We start from the raw sequence: 13,953 nt of genomic DNA, 5'->3' as shown, positions 1-13,953 counted from the left end.
GTGATGGTTTGTGTTTTGGAAACTGAAAGGACTTTGAGGGGTGGGATTCCTGTGTTCCCTGTAGCACTTTTCATAGAATGCAAAGATTGTTATAAATTAAAGTATTTTAGCTGCTGTTTTCACATCTTAAAAGTAAACGGATTCAGCCTGCCATATTGAATGTTTCTAACTGACATTTTTTAACTAGTGGGGGAATGTAAAATATTGATATGGAAAACTTAGTTCACCAAAGGAATGGCTGTGTGCTGAAGCATCCATCCTTTATTCTTTCCCATTATGTGTGCAGTTTTGCATAGATCTATTATAGTCATATTAAATTTTTGTGATCTTTTATTAAAAATTACATTTGCTGTTTCAGGACAGGACGTTTTCCATGGCTGTTCTCCAAAAGTGCATGACTATTATAATCTTTCTACCTCTTCTTTTGCAATGGTCCCTAAGTCCTGGGCTGACCAGGCTCCAATGGATGAACTCACACCAAGGGACATCTGGCTAGGTACACAAGCTTGACTCAATAAGCCTTAACATGCATGACAGAATGAATGAATCCTGTGGGCAGGCTCTGGGGGAGGTTCAGATAAGGGAGGGGCATAAATATGATTAAGACGTATTGTATGAAAAGTTCAATAAATATATACATTGGAAAAATGCATTATTCTTAGTTTTTGTTTGATATAAATGGAGCTATGTTACACATGATTGTCTTATGATATTGTTACTTTGCTTCTTAAAAGAGATTGGAAAATTCTTAAATTTCATTTTATTTATTTATTTATTTATTTATTTATTTATTTATTTATTTATTTATTTATGTGAATATGTGTGTGGGTTTGCATGCCATGGCATGTAATTGCCTGTAAAGGTCAGAGGATAATTGTGGGGATCAGTTTTCTCTTTCTGATTTGTAGGATCAGGAGTTCAAACTAAGGTCTTCAGGCTTGGTGACAAACGCCTTTACTCACTGAGCCATTTCAGTGGCCCACACACATGTAGTGTTGTGAATGTCCATTTCCACCTTTCTTGTCAGTATGAAAAAGTATCCCTGTCTGTACTGTGAATAGGTGAACAGCTGATTGTTTGGGAATTTCCTTTTGTTTTCTTTCAGTGAGCATATTCTGAGATTTGAGAGTTATAAAATTATAAACTTGTTCGGATATTTTCTAAGTTTAACATCATAATATCTCACATACACTTCAATACACAACACACACGCACACAAACTATTGCCTCTATGAGTCAGAAGTTTAGCTAGTGCTATGAATGTGATATTAATTTTTGTATGACTCTGATGAAAAATGTGAGTAACTCATGGGTGAGCCCACGGTCTTCATTCCCCAGTGCTTTGCTGGACCTCAGAGATAATCAATGGTTGCTGTTTGACATGCAGATGATCTCTTTCGTGTGTGTGTGTGTGTGTGTGTGTGTGTGTGTGGTGTGCAATGCTTAGATTTTCTCCCACAATATGCACCTCTAAGCCATTAATTCCTTATATTTCCATTAATCACTTCCATTAATCGCCCTCCCCATTTGCTATTGGTCTCTTCCTTTCCTACTATATGACAGAGCTACTTCCTCATGGGCCTTCCTTTCACCTTTGGACCATCAAAGCACAGTCCACTCCCTATCCTCACTCCTTCCTTTCTCTGAAGAGCTGTTGTACTGTGACTCAACTTGGCAACACTGCAGATCCATGGTAGTCAGCTGCAGCCGAGTCCCAGTGCTGGCTTCTTTATTCTGTATCAGTCTGTTTGCACTTATTTCTTATGACTTCTTCTAAATCTTTCTCCTGATTCCCACCTGCTTCCACTTTTTCACTTCTTGCTTCATGTGACAATAAGGTATAAAAGGTAAGAGCAGGAGTTCAGCGTCTATGTTAGGCCTTTTCTCTGCAAGTTATTTTGTTATGACCCATAAGCCATTTAACTTCTTTGTGAAGATTAAATGAAATAGAGTTGGAAAAAATAACTCACATTCTGAAACATAGTCTGAACTGTGGAAGCTCTAGCTCTTATTGCTTCTTGGGGCTAGCATTGAGGCCGTCTGTCTTCTTCTCCCTCAGTTCTCTGCATCTCTACACGTTTGTCACCAACTCATGCACTGTTACTGCATTGCTCTCATTCTCAGAAACATCTTGTGGAAACAACTGTCCCCTGCCTGTCTCCAACCTACTTTCATGTTCTGTCTCTCTTCTACATTATCAGTCTATTCTTTGACACAAAGCCTTCTTGCTGAGCCTGTAATCACACTGAAGCTTCTTCCATACCCCAACCTACATCACTATCTTTATCATCCCCATGATTATTCCCAACCATGAAAGAACAAAAGGGATTATTTTTCTGAATCAGCCTCATTTGCTTTTCCAGTCCACTCCTTTATTTCTCTCAGTGATTTTTTTGTTCTTCCTCCTGGCACATTACTTCCTGGCTGTAGCTACAGGTATGGACACTAAAGAAATGAACAGATATCTGATTGTCCCATTCAAAGGGCTGCTTTGCTACACATCCGCAGTCTATGCTAATGCTTCACTGCCACCAGTGAAACTGACCTAGAGGGTAAACTCTTGGGTGCCTACCTGCCCCAATTTCACCTGTTCTGCCCCAGCCTCTGTTACACTCCTGTTTCCTTTCAACAGTCCATCCCATGTCTAAATATATGCTTTCCCCCAGCTTCCACTTTTCCCCTGAATCCTTGCTGTACCTATGTTTTTGGCATATTTTAACCTGTCTCTCTGATTTGTCTGCTACATTTATTGTATGTGTCAGTCATTCACAAATCTCTATTTTGAGTCCAAAGCTGACTTCTGAGTTTTGAGACCTCTTTCCAACTACTTCCTACATGTGAACACTCATAGGGTTCCCAAATTCTGTTCAGCTAAAGTTGTACTCATCATGTCCTTAGCTGTCATGTTAGGCCTATATTTCTGTCACTCTTAAAGAGCCCAGGCCAGCAGTCAGGTGGTCCTCTTAAGCCCTTTCCTCTCCATTGTATTCAGCATATAACCACATTTAACATCTCTATTTGTGAGTATATTCCTCACGTCTCTTCCTTACTCTTAAATCTCACCCACTGCCTGTATTTCATTTTATTTCCTGAGCCCTTTATTTACCTGACTACTTCCTAATGTTTCTTGCAGTCTGGTCTATGTTGTAGGCAGTCTTTGACTTAATATAGATAGATTTGAAGATTTTTTTAACTTTATAATCATGTAACACTGCTATACATTCTATAGAATCTTTGCTTCAAGTTTCGAATGTTGGTCTCTTCTCTCCATTGACATACATGCTGCAATCTTCTCTTGTGATACTGGGCAGTGGCAGTGACTCTCAGCACTCAGTCTTCTTGGATTCTATGTTGTAATGTGTTCCTAAGAACTGGTGTTTGGTAGACTGGGATTATTTTAAGTATATTTTAAAATTGTTGAGTTTTCAACTCATGATGTGTTTACCAGGATGTAAGCCCATCTTGAGTAAAGAAGTGCCTTATTAGAGAGTTAATCTGATAACAGATTGCTTTGCTTCAACTTCACTCTGTTCTGTCTTTGTTGTATGATGCAGCACTTAGGATATATAGTATTTTTTACCATCCAGCTGCAACTTTCACTGCCTCAGCTCTTGTTAGAAATTGGCCTAACCCAAGGACACACATCTTCTCCTCTGTATGATAAACTTCTCCGTAATGGCTATATTCCCCTGTCTCCATTCCCCAAGAGACATTCATTTGTCTTTCCAGATTTAGTCAGACTGCTTGTACATGGAAAAAGCCTTTTACTAACACCCATGAATTGTAGACATTAATTTACTCTGTTACTTTTCATTTTGTAGGTAGTAGCAATCATAGTAGATGACTGCAACTTTCTAAATTCTGAAAAGGCCATATGCATCCCTATATTTCTGGCATTTATGTCACTGCCTGAACTTAAGTAGGCAATCAGTGAATGTTTGCATTCACTTAGCTTTTAGAGCTAAGTGCTTCAAAGCGCTGGAGTAGATAGTTTGTCAGTATAGCTGAGAGGGAAGGCTGGAAAATACTGTTATAAAAGAAGAAAGAGAATAAGCAGTTGACCATATGTTGTGACATATAAGTTTGATATGTGAAAGGAAGAAAGTATGAAGAGATTGATACTTCATGTAGAAACACACAGGAAAGTTGTTCTAGGAAAAGACGAAAGAGGATATCATCAGGCTCTGCTCACTGATGCACCTGGAGCGTGATGGGGGAGCAGCAGTTGTAATAGGGTGACTCTGAGAAAGAAAATCCTGACCAGCACAAGTCACTAGAGCATGCACCCTGAAGAAACAGGAACTTGTACTTTCAGCTGCTTTGCACATTCCTGCAAAGTGGTGATGCTCTGAAGTGCCCATTTCTCTCTGAAACTCCCATTCAAAGTACACTGGTATCAAGATGAGTTCTCTGACAAAAAGTCACAAATGGCCAAAGTGTAGAGAAAAAGAGTCTACAGAGTGTATTTCCTTGGACAGGACTCCCATATTAATCTCTACCCACCCAGGGCTCAGGGACCATTGCAGAAGAGGGAATGGAAAGATTATAAGAGCCAGGGGAGGAGGTGATGGCCATGTGGAAATAGAGTCCTACAAGCTCCAGGGAACTTGCTCATAGGAATCTGTAGCAATGGTGTCAGCATGCACAAGACCTATGCAAACTCAAGCAGACAAAACCCTAGCACAGAACTGTGGAAATGGATAACAAGCCTCAAACTTAGTCAAAGAATTATTGGCAGCTGGTTACTTCTGGGTGAGGAAGAGCTGATCTTTTTAAGGGGAGGGACTACTCTAGATAAGCTGATTAAACCCCAGTGGATGAACTTGCACTGAGGAACATCTGGGGACACTAATGACATGATAGCCTTAACACAGATGACAGAATGTATGAATTCCAGTGGGAAGGAGGGGGGCTATTGGAAGGTGCCAGTGGGGAAGGGAGTATAAATATAATTAAGATTGCTTAACGTATTTTGTATGAAATACACAGAAATTCAATAAAAAATTATAATAAAAAAGGATGTGCTCTCTGTAACTTGGTCATAGCTGTATGGAAAGCAACTTTGACAAACAGCTAATATCCTAGTGGTAGATTTCTGCTGTCTCAAGGCCTTGTCTTTCAGAAACCAAATACCAAAGTGTTCTTTTGGGGAACTGTTGAAAACTCTTTGAGGCTACTGGGGAAATATAAAACCTGGAGGGTGATAAAATCCATTCCTGTTAGTGTTATTAGAGTGGGATTCAACTTCCTTCTTAAGCAACATTAATTAGAAAAGTTGAAATGGGAACTGTAATTTGATTTGTAGTACACAGAAAGCCAATGTAGAAAAATTTGAGAAAGTAAGATATTTTAGAAAATATTTTTGAAAATTGTTTAAAGTAATGAACAACATTTTCAGGATGGCAAAGAAAATTCTGTCAGTTTTGTGGGAATATTCATTGCAGAACCATAATAATCAGAGCTTGAATCCTAACCACGCCTGTGAGAAGCAACGGAAGGACTTAGGCCCATAATGGTTTTCACTGTCAACTTGAGACTGTCTAGCATCATCTGGAAAGAGCTCTTTGGTGAGGGATTATCTAGATTAGGTTGGCCTGTGGGCATGTCTGTGAGAGATTATCTTGATTATGGTAATTGGCATGGGTGGCACCATTCTCTGAGCAGACCCTGGGGTATGTCAGAGTCAGGAACCACAACTAAGCATACATGCATTAATGTATTGGTCTCTGTCCTTGACTGTGAGTTTAATGTGACCAGAGTTCTCTCAAGTTCCTGCAGTTGTGATTTCCCTGCCATCTTGAAGTATTACCTGGAATTCAGAGCTAAATAAACATTTTCTTAAACTGCTCTTTTTAAGATATTTTATTAAAACAACAGGAAATGAACTAAGAGAGGCCCAGGGAAAGAAAGACTTGGCAGAGCAAAGCAGAAAGACTGTTGAAGGAGTTATCTCTGTGCACATATCTGAAAGGTCATTTTGTGAAAAACAAGCTTAGAATAACTTTCTGTTATTTTCAGCATGCAGGGTTAAGGATTATTTTTGCAATTACCCATATATTTGTAGGGAGATCTGCACGTGAAATAACTACACTAAGAGGCAGCGAGCTCCTCAATACCTGGTCATTAACAGTAGATCCCTGATAAATTGTGTGGAATGAATTCATGAACAGGTGAAAGAGTCAGTGAACATATGGAACTATTAACTTGCAGATCACACTCTACTAGTGATCAAATAAATATAATAAAAATTACATGTCATTTTATCTTTTGATTAGGACAGAATAAACTATATATGCATGTATTAATTTGGGCTGCTGTACAACACAGAATGAGATCTCAGAGTTCTAGAAGCTGGAAAGTCCAAGATTAAAATATTAGAAGATCCATTATCTGGTTGAGTAGGGCATTTCCTGACTTGCTAATGACCGTTTCCTCTTTGTATCTTCATGGAAGAGAGAAATTCTCTCTTTGGTATTTCTTTTCATGAGGCTAGTAATCCCATTTCCAAGGGCTCCACCCATATGATTTAATTAACTCCAATGGCCTCATCACATACAGGAGTTAGAAATTTTTAAAAAATATTTTATTTAGAGTTAAAAATATTTTATTATTTTTATTTTATGTCTATGTTTGTATTGCCTGCACCTGTGTCATCCAGTACCCACAGGACAGAAGAGGGCATCGGATCCCATAGAACTGGAGTTACGGTCAGCTGTTAGCTGCCATGTGGGTGCTGTGATTCGAACCTGGGTCTTCTGCAAGAACAGCCAGTGTCTTAATCGCCAAGCCATCTCTCCAGCCCCATAGGGGTTAGAATTTTTAAGGAGATAATTTCAGTCAGTTTCAGTGTATATCTGTGTTTGTCCGCACATGTACAATTTTCCAGTATTAAAGGATGAGACAAAATTTGCATTGCTGATAGAAACGTGAATTTGAAAATTCTCATTGGAAGAAATTTTCCAAAAGCCTTAAATGTTACTTTTCCCATGAGGTGAAGTACTTACTTATAAGATGATTCTTTAAGATTGGGGTCCCATTAGTAGTCCTTAAAATGAGAACTTGACTGCCATGTGACTTATGAAAGAATTGTTCCTTGTGTCACTGAGAAGAGAAGGGAGGTAGGATGGTTAGCATGGTATGCTCTCTTAAGTCATGCCTCACAGTGGAGTGACTCTGGAGTGTGTGTGTCCCTCAGAGTTGTCTTGATCTGAGCCGAACGAACTGGCCTTCATCCCTGGCCATGCGCACAAGCACCTAAGGTATAAGATCTAAGAAGTGGTCAGCATTCCTTCACTCTTAGGGAAGTGCAAGTCAGACCTGCACAGAGCTTCATTCTCACCCCATTTAGAAGGACTATCATAAAGAAAACAACAGCAAATACTCATCAGGACATGGGGTGCTGGCTCAAGGAACTCTTATACACTGGATAGAAAGGTCAAGTAGACCAGCTGCTATGGAAATCAGTACGCAGGTTCCTCAGAAAACTGAAAATAGAACTATCATGAGATCCTGTGTTACCACTCTTACTTACATACCCAGAGGTCCCAAGTTGGAACACAGCAGAGCAACCTGCATGCCTGTGTTCACTGCAGCTCTAGTCATAATAGCAAATAAAAACAAATCGTGTTATTTGCTGCAAAATGTATGGAATTGGAAATTGTCATCGAAGAGAGGTGAGTCAGACTCAGAAAGATAAAATCTACATGGTTTCTCTCATACAGGGATTCTAATATCTTTTTAAAAGATTTATGAAAGTAGAAGGGGGATTATGGGGGGGAAGGAGTTGAGTAGGAGGGCAAGCGTGAAAGGGATGGCTGTAAAATGTCATAAGGAAAACCATTTAAAAAAGAGTTATCCTTATACCAAATAAGACACGAATGGAAAGTAAGCACATGAAAATAAATTCAATATTACTGATGTGAAAATTACCACCACAGCATGACACACACCATTTATATAGTCAATATTAAAAGACTAGTTCAATGTTAAGGTGTTTTGAGATCATCAAGCAGTTATATAGTGCTAGGAAAGTAAAATGGTAAAAACAGCTAAAGAACAGTTTGTTATATTCTTAATAATTTAAATATTCTTTACCATATGTCTATACAAATACTTTTAGATGAATATTTATAGCAACTTTGTTTATCATAGCCAAACAGCAGAAAGACCCCAGAGTTAATCAACAGATGAATTAAATGAATAAATGCATATGCTGTGCCACTGGATGGAGTCTCAGAATTTAAAGGAAAGAACTGCTAATGAACACAGCATGATTGATCCTCCTCATAGTTATTTGGAATGAAACAAGGTTGATAAAAATACCAGCCACTTACTTTCATTTACTTAAAGTTCCAGAGAATGTAACTCAGGACAGGAAATACAGGAGACATTTCCTGAAAGGGAATAATGAGAGTGGAGGGGAGAGGATGTGAATAAATTATGTGGGGGAAGGAGCAATGTCTGTGGAAGAGCCACATTCTTTACCTTGTTTGGTTTCATATGTTAGAACTTGTCAAACTTTAATCACATGCATTTGTATAGAAGACATTAAAGGTATGAAAATTATATGAATTGGTGAATTCAATATATTCTTGAAGAATCAGTAGCAGCATACAAAACAATGGGCTGGATATATGTCTCCAGTATGGAAAAGATACATGTATTCACTATAGATGAATGCACACATTACACTGATTTTTAAGTTTTTTTGAAAATTTCATATGTGGATGCATTAGATCTTGGTCATATCTTTCCCCTAGTGTCTCCCCATCCAACTTTCCCTAGATCTCCCAACATGTATGTCATCTAAACTTCATGTTCAATCTCTCTTTCTTGTATTTCTTTCCTTACTTTCTCTTGTTAGGGTCCGTGACTCGATGGGTCCCCTCCAGATAACAAATACACGGGATTGGAGATGTAAAAATCAAGCAGAGTCTTTACTTTCCAGCTAGCTGGGGTCGACTGGCTTCCCAAGACATGCAAGTCTGGTCAGAACGATCGACCCCCATTCAGTTTCAGGTACAGATTATATAGGCCCACATAGTCATTACACAAAAAGCATTCCTCAGCAGACACTTTGATCAAACATCTTCTAAAAGCTATAGTTTCGGTTAAACATTTTTTCCAGGAAGGGTAGATCTGGTGTAAGCCTGGTGCAACTTCCCTCTCTTTGTTCCTTATCGGTTATCTGGTATGTGCAAACAGGCCTACAGGACACATTGTAAATCAACTGAGTCTGGGGTCCAGGGTCCAGGAAGGAGGTTTACAGCACTTCAATTCTTAGCATTTCAACTAGGTTAATCATCCATGTGTGGTAGATACAATCAGGCAGAACAGGCAAGCTTAGCAAGTAAATCTAAATCAACATTTTAAACAGAGTTTTCTATCAAAATGCAGAGTTCTTACAGCATTCATCAAGGTATTTCATTTTTTTCCCAACACTCTTCCCTCCCTCCCTGCCTCCCTCCCTGCCTCCCTCCCTCCTCCCTCCCTCTCTCCCTCCCTCCCTCCTTCCTTCCTTCCTCTTTCTCTTCCTTTTCTTTCTTTCATTTTTAATATTTCATCCTCTAACTCCAATTAATACTGCCTTATACACATGGGTGTTAACCTGGCCAGTGGGGCATGGCAGCCTATCAGAGGCCACATTCCTAAAGAAAGTGACTTTTTTTCATTCTGGAAGCCATCAACTCTATGATTCCTCAGCTAGGGTAGAGGCCTCCTTATTCCTTCCTATCCATGTTGAAATTTTATTTTATTTATTATTTATTTTTTATGTGTATGAGTGTATTGCCTGCATTTATGTAGGTTCACCTGTGTCCTGTAATATCCAGAGAGGGTCAGAAAGCTGTTAGCAGCCAGATGGTGGTGGGAACTAAATCTGGGTCTTCTGCAAGAACAGTCATTGCTCTTAACCACTGAGCCATCTCTCCAGTACCATGTTGAAATTTTAACTTGGTTGATCTTGTATAGGGCTTGTGCAGTTAATCACAACTGCTGTGAGTTACTATGTAGAACAGCCACATCATATCCAGAATCAACATTTCATAGAACTTTCCCCTATCCACAACATCAGGAAGTCGGGAAAAGCTTCTTTGAAGAGGAAAACTGCTTCAGAAGAGCCTTCCCAGGAGCAGCCATGCATTCACCAGTGGAGGGCATATCCTGCGGCTAGTTTGTTGGAAGAGGGACTTGCAAAATATGCTTTGCTTATCTTGCTTTTCTGAAGGTAGTTTTGTTCTATCAGCATGGTAACAGTTGTCTTACATTTTTATAGTAACAGAATAAGAGAAGTCATAAATCAAGACACTTTTCAAATACATTGGTGGATACATTCAGTTGGCAGGTCCCAGCAAAGCAGAAGGGTTCTTACTATAGGACTCAGATGTTATGTGATGACATTCTTGGGTTTTGGATTGGTGAGACCTGGTGGTCTGCTAAGTTAATACAGATTAAAAGGTTTTTATCTGTTAGTCACAGGATGTTAGATCAGAAACAGAGGTGAAGAAGGAGTGGCTGTTTAGGGGGTTAACGATGGGCTGAGATAAATGGTAATTATACTTTGGACCTGCAGTATTCTAAACTCTCCATGGTCTCCGGAGTGATAATCTGCTGGTCAGCCTTGAAGGAAGTTCAGTCCAAGGTGCAGGAGTTCTTTTTGGGAAGTTTTCCTTCACATAAGCAAAAATAAAATTAATCTACAAAAATGTGTTTTCTATCTCTCTGTGTGTTGACTTATACAAAATCAATGATTTAAATAACCATTGGCATTGACTTGGTCAATATAGATTTTTGTCCTTATGTGTTGAATGAGTGGATCAGTGGTACAGAAGAAGACTGTTCTTGTTCCTTTCTTGCTGTGTCTTTCCCATCCAGTACCTCTTCTGTAGATGGTTAGAACTGTGCAAGGTCTGTGATATTTTTACGTCCAGTACTTTGACTCTAACTCCAGACTGCTCCACTCTCAGTTTCATTTCTACTGCTCCCTTGTTGTGATGTTGTGAGTTTCAGAAACTATGTTTACGGATCACTAGGTAGTTTTGCTGTAACTAATGAATCCTAAGCCCAGGAATCTAGATACTGAACACTGACTAAAGCATCTTTTTTCTCTGAACAATCCAAATTATACTGAACAGCACACATTTCCTATTTATTTATTTATTTATTTATTTATTTATTTATTGCCAACTCAGAAGCTGGTTGAATTTTAATAGATGCTGCCCTCAAATAACTTTGAGAAGTATGTTCTTAGTCAAAACCCCTGTCTGGTATGTATAATTTTTTATTGCTAGACTATTTTTAATAGCACACTAACCTGAGCGTCTGCTTCATAAAGCCTCACTTCAATGTGACAGAGGCAACACATACCTCCCTTCATCAGTAATTTACTATCAGAACTTAATACTGCACAGAAACCTCTTTAAATATGTCCATTTTAGGGGCTGGAGAGATGGCTCAATAGTTAAGAGCACTTGCTGCTCTTGCAGAGGACCCAGGTTTGGTTCCCAGCACCCATATTGGGCAGTTCATAACTGCCTGTAACTCCATTGCCAGGGTATTTAATTCCCTCTTCTGACTGCCTTGGGCTCCTGCACACAGGTGGTGTACACACATACACATAAAATTGAAAATATGTTTAAAAAATGATGTTCATTTCATGTTACCTCTTTTATTTTTAAACAACTTTAGAATCTGTTATTTATTTATTTTATTTATTTATTCTTTTATTTATCTATTTATTTTATTTATTGTGTGTATATGTATGCGCAAACATGCTTGTGTGCCAGGGCACACATGTGAAGGAGTGCAAGCTGCAGGAGTCAGACTCTCCTCCCAATATATAAGTCCCAGTGCTTGAACTCAGGTCATCATGTTTAGTGGCAAGTGCCAATACCCACTAAGTTATCTTTTTATCCCTCCTTCTACTGTACTTTCTTCTATTTAAAAAAGAAATAACTAATTGAATCCAGTTGGTGCTGCTCATATGTGCATGGGTGTAGAGCTATCTACTGGAGTGTGTGCATCCTACCACTGGCAACATCCCTAAGGAAAGTGGGGCACAGGGAATCCAGGATATGTTGAAGGAGGAAATGGACAATGGATAAGATCAAAATACATTGTATACATGTATGAAATATTAATAAGCGAAGATTGTATGATATTTGTTGGCACTTGTTTGATTGAAAAATTTTTTGCTTAACTGAGTGACATAAGAGGACAGAAGGAGGGAAGCATTTCTATGGCATGTTTTCAAAACAACAACTCATGTTCATTATAGACAGAGTAAAAGATCTTATCAATGTAAAGAATAAATCCAAGTCAGAGAGTACTTAGGAAAAATGGATTTGACTGTTCTAGCCTATTTTAACTGTTACCATAGAAAATTATTTGGTAGGCTTTCTTTTGTTACTTTGGTGTGAAACCATTAAAAATAAGTCTAATATCTAGGATTAATAATAATGAAAATTTAAATCTCTGGGAGAGAGAAACTAATTATCTTATTCTTGCTAACTGTGAGAATAATATATTTACAATTATATGAGTCATCCAGGGTTGTGTTTCTAAATTTGTATTCATGGTAAAAGAGTTGAAAATTATCTACATTTGGACTTGGAGTGAGGGCTCTGCGGTAAAGAGCACTGGGTGCTCTTGGAGGGCACATGGGTTTGGTTCCCAGCACCCACATGGAAGCTAACAGCCATCTGTAACTCAAGTTCCAGGGTGTCTAATACCATCTTCCTGTACTCTGCAGGCATTGCACATACAGGTGCATTTAAAATACATGCAGGCAAAGCACTCATACACATAAAATAAAAATAATTATTTAAAAATATCTTTAAGATCTCTCTTGTGTGAAAGTTATTAAATTTCATTGGACAACAATGTCATTTTTAGTAATTAAAGACATTTACAAATTACCTTGACAGTTTTGTTTTTTGAAACTACTATGATATCATTTTTGTTTATGAGCTGTCTTAAATAGATTACTTCACAAATATTTTCTGTAAGTGATTCTGTTAATGCTCACCTTGCTTACTTAATTTGACTAAGAAAAAGCATGTGCCATTTGTACCTTAACAGAGTGTAATGTTTAGAATAAAAAATGCTTATTTCCACACAAGGTTAGTTGTCTCGATTTAAGAAGTACAGTCAAGCCTCAGCCTCAGAAAAGCATATCTGTCTTACAGATTTCCCAGGATTTTTTATCACTGCTATTTTTGGTTAGACTGTTTCTCAACTTCTAAAAGGGGGACGTACTTTTGTTGTTATTGGGTGTCATAGTTCCTTTTTATGTCAAACCCATTGTAGAGGGGCTTCTACTTCCCTTTCTGTCAAGGGCCTGCAGTGGGAGAGATTTGAAAATCATCATCATCATCACCATCATCATCATCATCATTCAAAAATGGTTGAATTGGATTAACAATGTACAAATAAACATCTTGATTTGTGTCTGCCTTTTAGGAAATGTAGCCTCTGCTCAGTTTTCTATGTCATATATTTCAGGTAACAAAGACAGGATGATAGAAAAAGAAAAATTTTGACAAATAATAACAATTGTAACTGGCATTTATTAAGAGTTTACTCCTTTGTGTGTGATCTATTGTAAGAGTGAAACCACTGAGGACAAGTCAGCCTTCGGGTTGCAACAGCAAGAGGTTTATTTAGTACACAGGTACCTGTGGGCACAAAGTCTCCTCGGAGGACTTGCGCGCCCCCATGCTGGGTTTTGGCACTTTTATAGAGCAGAAGCGGGGTACAGAAGCAGAAGCATGGTTATTGGCCCATTCAAACGAGTATAAAGCATGAGGAAGTTAAGTTGCTAAATTCTGGGTGGGTGACTTATGGTACAGATGTTATTTCCTGATTTCCTGGTATCGAGCCCCGGGGATTGCCAGATGCAGATGGCTTGACCACTACGTCCTGTTTTTCTGATAAGCTAGTTTCTCAATGCTTGAC

The 13,953-nt window shown here is 38.5% G+C and overlaps 1 protein-coding gene and 1 pseudogene across 2 annotated transcripts in view; one reads left to right on the top strand and one right to left on the bottom strand.

Moving 5' to 3' along the window:
* Window positions 1–13,953, top strand: part of Ctnna2 (catenin alpha 2) — a 1,380,618-nt gene that overhangs the window by 119,773 nt on the left and 1,246,892 nt on the right. The gene's annotated exons all lie outside the window — the stretch shown is intronic.
* LOC115067559 overlaps window positions 1–13,953 on the bottom strand; it is a 39,140-nt pseudogene that overhangs the window by 17,580 nt on the left and 7,607 nt on the right.

This window comes from Nannospalax galili, unplaced genomic scaffold (assembly GCF_000622305.1).
Source record: "Nannospalax galili isolate Female #2095 unplaced genomic scaffold, S.galili_v1.0 scaffold726, whole genome shotgun sequence".
NCBI classification, from domain to species: domain Eukaryota; kingdom Metazoa; phylum Chordata; class Mammalia; order Rodentia; family Spalacidae; genus Nannospalax; species Nannospalax galili.
Note: the sequence above shows the minus strand (reverse complement) of the source record. Positions and strands in the feature narration are given on the sequence as shown.